Source organism: Canis lupus, chromosome 17 (assembly GCF_048164855.1).
Source record: "Canis lupus baileyi chromosome 17, mCanLup2.hap1, whole genome shotgun sequence".
In the NCBI taxonomy this organism is placed as follows: Eukaryota; Metazoa; Chordata; class Mammalia; order Carnivora; family Canidae; genus Canis; species Canis lupus.
Window position 1 is genome coordinate 42,579,905 of NC_132854.1, and position 6,000 is coordinate 42,585,904.

At 33.4% G+C, this 6,000-nt stretch overlaps 1 long non-coding RNA gene across 1 annotated transcript in view; it reads right to left on the reverse strand.

Annotated features, from left to right (window-relative positions):
* The window catches only part of LOC140608047 (uncharacterized), a 144,987-nt gene extending 139,782 nt beyond the window's left edge, over nt 1-5,205 (reverse strand). The window contains exon 1 of the long non-coding RNA XR_012009995.1: nt 5,056-5,205. This is a non-coding gene — a long non-coding RNA (uncharacterized lncRNA). The remainder of the gene's footprint in view (nt 1-5,055) is intronic.
* Between the last annotated feature and the right edge of the window lie 795 nt (nt 5,206-6,000).

Sequence of the window (6,000 nt, forward strand, 5' to 3'; positions counted from 1 at the left end):
TTTTCAAACATTATGTTTTGTCTGAGTTGGCAAGTCTATAATGTGTAAAAATGGATGAGCCCAGCAAATCTATTTTCAGAGATTATTTTTTCCTACTATTATAACTAATTTCTGCTGATGTGAAAGTATTATTTGCTTGACCTAGCAAGTGTGGCTGTTTAATGGACTTAGCCAAGCTAAGGCTGTGAACTGGTTATCTGAGTCCTAAACCTCAGAGCTTAGCTAATTCACTGATAGATTTAGCCAACTCATTTTACCATTTTAGACCCAAAGTACATTATTAATAAGTCGGAACTAATGACACTGGACCTGCTGCAGAATGGCCTGGGAAGAAATAGCTAATCAATAGATGTTTCTTGATATTATAAAATAGTATAATTAACACCAAAATTAGGCCAGAGTAATAAAATTCAGTCAGTTATCTATTTCAGTGTTTTAGCATTATAAATGTTGGAAAATATGGGAGGATTATTTGTTAAAAAGAAATCTTAAAGGAAGTAAAACAGGTGCTATAGTTAATGGTGCTGTAACTCAGCAGATTCCTGTTAATTCCATCATAATATATCAGCATGACACTGAATTTCTGATTTTGAGAGAGTCCCTTATAAAGCTATGAATTCATACTAAGCCTTGGTATAAAGGCTAGCCCATCTTCTCACAATCTATTTGAAGAAATGCTATTTTCACCGTGTAAGCAAATAATAAGCATGCTACTTTCAATTTAATTAAAAGTGTAACATTTAAAATAATGTCTTCTAATTAGAATTGGCCAACATTGACAAATATTCTCCATAAATTATTGTCAAGACAAAGTAAAATAGAATTTAAAACTACTCTCCAAAATCTCAGTGTTAACATATTATACCCAATAAACTTACATCTAAAATGGCTTTAAAATAGAAAATATTTTAAAATGTCATAGATTTATATCATATTTGTGTTGAAATTATAAAACATTAGTTCTAAAAAAGCAAGTAGGCTTACTTAAAATTTAAAAAGCTTACATTTTAAAAACACTTGCTTCCTTGAAATCATTAAGAAAGTAAATATTTTTCTCAGATCCTTTCTAAAGTGATTTAAAACCTATGATTATTGGTTAATGTTCCTTTTAACTATAAAACAAATAGAAATAGTAATGACTATCATTAATATTCTACTGGAAGAATACTGGAATATTACAGTGAATACATGAAGAGACATCTTAGTATCAACCTATCTAACATTTTATACACACAGAAGGAAATTCTTTATAGCATCCTTTCTTATAGTTTTGCTGATGAAATGCCAATATAATTCCTTTATAATGAAACTTATACATAAGGAAGCCATATTATAAATCCATAAAAGTAAGCACTCTAGCTAAATCTTTTTTACCAAAGCAATGAATAATACATTTAATATTAAAATATAATATTTTAACCCAACAAAATGGTTTTATCATTTTACTCATTATTTAACACACTGTGCTAAACCTTTCACATATGTTGGAGATAATCTTACAGAAATATAAGAAATAAAATAAAATTAAATACTACAGATAATCATTAGAAATAAAAATATATTAAACCATCAATTATGATGTATAACATTTCTTCATTTTTTTTATCCCAAATTACATTATTCCTATCTATAGGCATAAGAGTTTCTAATTTTCTGCTAAGTACAATGCTGCAACATCATAATTCACATTTATGAGTGCATCTATAGAGATAAAATATTTGCAATTGGTGTACTTTGATCAAAAATGATATTCATTCGACCCAGGGCATGATCCTAGAATCCTGGGATCAAGTCCCACATCGGGCTCCCCGCATGGAGCCTGCTTCTCCCACTGCTGTGTCTGCCTCTCTCTCTCTCTCTCTCTCTGTGTCTCTCATGAATAAATAAAAGCGATATTCATGAACACATATTTTCATTTTCTTTGGGTAAATACCTGGCTATGAAATAGTTAAATCGTATGTAAATACATATTTAAGAAATCGGCAAAACTTTTCCAAAGTGTGTCATTATACATTTCCACCAGATGTGTATATAAAGACATAGATAACAGTATTTATAGCAGTTTTATTTGTAATAATAAAAAACTTGAAATAATCCAAATATCCTTCAACCTCTAATAATGCATAAAATGAGATGGTATTCACTAATAAAAGGATACAAATATTAGATATATCCTAACAGCCTGTTGTATCTGAAAGTAACGATGCAGAGTAAAAAAGAAACAGATAAAACATAAAGGAATATATACACTATAGACCTTCATTTACATAATTTTCTAAGAAATGCAAACTATTCAGGAAGATTAATGACTGGTTGAGGATGTAGAAGTATGAAGGAAATATAACAAAGGGTCATGAGGAAAATTTGAAAGGTAATGGATATATCCATAAGCTTAACTGTGATGGTAGTTTCACAAGTGTGAACATATGTCAAATCAAATGCTATAAATTTGTGCAGTTTTTTATGTGTCAATTATACTTCAACTAGCTGCTAAAGTACATAAAATATACTCCAGCACAAAGCAGAACAAGTAAGTTCTCTAGGACACTGGTATTCAAACCAGCAGTTCCATTTATTCTTTGCTGTAAGTATGTAATAAATTAAGAAGTGTGCAAAAAAAAAAAAGTGTGCACCAGAATGTGGTGCAATGTACTGTTCCCTTCATCAAGAAAATCTTGCTATGAAAAAAATATATTAACAGAACTAAGCAGTCAGCATGCTGCATATCCTATTAAAGATCAATATCAAACATTTCACAAATCCATCTATTTGATCTTATTTCACATTAATTTTGTTCCATTGATTTGTCATTCACTTCATGTCCCATTACCATACTATCCCAGATACTGAAACAAATTTCAATATTAATCAGTGTTTTTACATCTTTATTACTACCTTAAAAAAATTCACTGGCCATTCTTGTTTGTTCTCCCAAATTAGGGGCACCTGGGTGGCACAGTTGGTTAAGTGGCTGAGTTTTGGGTTTCAGCTCAGGTCATGATCTCTGGTCATGAGCCTGAGCCCTGTATCATGTTCCACACTCAGCAGAGTCCGCTTGAGTTTCTCTCTCCTCTTCCTCTGCAAACCGCCCCCCCCATGCCTGCTCTCTAAAATAAATAATAAATAAATAGATATTCTTCCAAAAATATAACCTCCTCTTAGTTTTATTGGAATCATATGAAACTTTTATATTACCTTAGAGAAAATATTTGTTTTTAATATTGAAATTTCAGAAAAGTATAGTACCATTATAAATTAACTCAAGTTTTCTTCTCTAACAAGACTATTTTCAGATTTCTTTATATAGGGTTTTCATACATATCAGTATTACCTTTAGGCTTTAGATTCTTGGTGTTAAAAAAGGTATCATCCATTATATATTTTCTGGTATGTTGCATAGTAACCTATTTATTCAAAAATTAGTTTTAGACACCTATTATGTTCAAAATTTCTATCCAGGCACTACGGATAAACTATGGAACAAAACAGATAAACAATCAACATTTCTTCTCTTAGACAACACTTTGTCCATCAAGGCAAGAGTTTCATATGATTCCAATAAAACTAAAAGGAGGTTACATAAAAAGAAACATATGCTTGGGAGTAGAATGGCCTGAAAATGCTTGACTGAGAAGGTAGGTTTTACAGAAGGCACTGATTAAATGTATGAGGTAGCCATCAAGCAAGCACTGTTCTAGGTACTGGAAAGTCTGAGGAACATTAAGAAAGCCCATATACTAAGACAGACTGAGCCAGAATGTAATGTCATTTTCTAAGAAGTAATGTGGGGGGTGGGGATCACAATTATACAATGCTTTGCTTTTGAGTGAAATGGGAAGCCAGTAGGGTGCTTAGAGCATTGGAGGCACAAAATCTAATTTCTATTTTAGGAAGATTAACATGGCTATTATATGGATAAGAAATTTAAGGCAGTAAGAATAGAAACAGAGAGAATAGTCATAAAATGATTAAAACAGTCTTTATAGGCGAAGGGCAACCGCATTGGGAATGATAAGAAGAGGTCAAATTCTGGATATATTTTAAAGATGACAATTATAGGATTTGCTGACAGACAAGATGTATGGAGTAAAGAAAAGAGAAAAACAAGGGTAAAACCCAGTTATAGGTGTGTGCAATTAGGAGAATGATGTCACCACTAGCTGTGATGATTGAAGGCCGCAGGAGGGGCAGGGTTGGAGACACATCACAGAAGTTCAGATTTGAGCCTGCTGTGTTTGAGATTGCTACTGGGCATCCAAAGAGAACTGTCAATAGGTAGTTAGACATACTTATCAGAAGTGCAGAGGAGTTCAGAGGGTTGGAGTCACAGCACTTTGATAGAGTTTAAAACCAGGAGGCTGTATAGTGAGTGAGGACAGAAAAATTTTCACAGAGCTGATTGCTAGGGTGATGCAAACATTTACAGTTGGGAGAAATGAAGATGAAACAGAAGGGTCACTAAAATGAAGTCATAAATGTAGGCAGAAAATGAGCTGCCCAGGAAGTCAAAGAAATACATTATTCACAAAGGAAAACTAATTGGTTATCCCAAATGCTTACAGATAGTTCAAAAAGCATAATAGCAGAGTAGAATTATCATTCCTTTTAACAAAGTGGAGGTAATTGGTGACCTTGATCAGAGCGGTTTGTTAGTATGTTGAGGATGAAATATATTTTAATGAATTAAAGACTAGTTTAGACAAATCTTTCAAGTAGGAATTACAGAAATAAATGGATAGTTGGAGGGGAGGCAGAGAAAAGAAATTGTCTTTGTGCACTGAAAAAGAGGATTCCATATAGAAAGAAAAAAATAATTAAATATTTTTTTTAAAACGGGGCATTTCTGGGGATAAGGCAAGAGGACAGAGAATCTAGTAAACAATTGCAGATGTTGGTCCCGTTTAAAATCTCAGAGCTGTAATCTACAATAGCAAACAGGACTTGCAATCAAATTTATAATCACAGATGCAGATAAATATTTCCAACAAATTAATTTTTCTGTAAATTAGAGAGCAAGGTTGTCAACTAAAATTGAAAATGTTAGGAGGGGGGCACCTGTTTGCCTCAGTGGTTGAACATCTGCCTTCCACTCAGGTCATGATCCTTGGGTCCTGGGATGGAGTCCCACATTGGGCTCCCCATGAAGAGCCTGCTTCTCTCTTTGCCTATGCTTCTGCCCCTGTCTCTGTGTCTCTCATGAATAATTAAAATCTTAAAAAACAAAGAAAAAGAAAATGTTAGGAGGGATTTCAAAATTTGAAGAAATAAGTGGCAATATTTAAGCAATGAGCTAATGGACTGAGAAAATAGAGTATTGGGCAGCATTACAGATCCACTTAAGATGACTGATCATAAATTTAAAGTGAAAACTGCTTATGTAATTGTGTGTATGCTTTGATGTTTCAGAAGTTTTTGTTTCTTGGTTTTGATTTTATTATTAATACTATTTTTTTATAATTTCATTTTTTAAAGATTTATTTATTTATGATAGACATAGAGAGAGAGAGAGAGGCAGAGACACAGGAGGAGGGAGAAGCAGGCTCCATGCTGGGAGCCTGACGCAGGACTCCATCCCAGGACTCCGGGATCAGGCACTGGGCCAAAGGCAGGCGCTAAACCACTGAGCCACCCAGGGATCCCCATATTACTTTCTTTTTTTCTTTTTTTTTTTTTTTTTTTTGCGAGCCACATACATCTATGTAGGGCCAGGCCCGGGATTGGAAGAGAGTTGAATTTAATCAGGGTTGTGTTTTATCTAATGAGCACAATTACAGATAATCTTTTGTGTGTGTGTGTGTGTGTGTGTGTGTGTGTGTGTGTGTTTTCTTTTTTTTCTTTTTAAATAGATTTTGTATCTGGATGTTATAGACTGAATTTCATTCCACCCATCCTACCCACCCTAATTCATGTACTGAAGGCCTCTCAGTATGTCTATATTTTTAGAGATAAAGCCTTTAAGGAGAAACTGAAGTTAAATGAGGTCGTAAGGGGGAAAGAGCA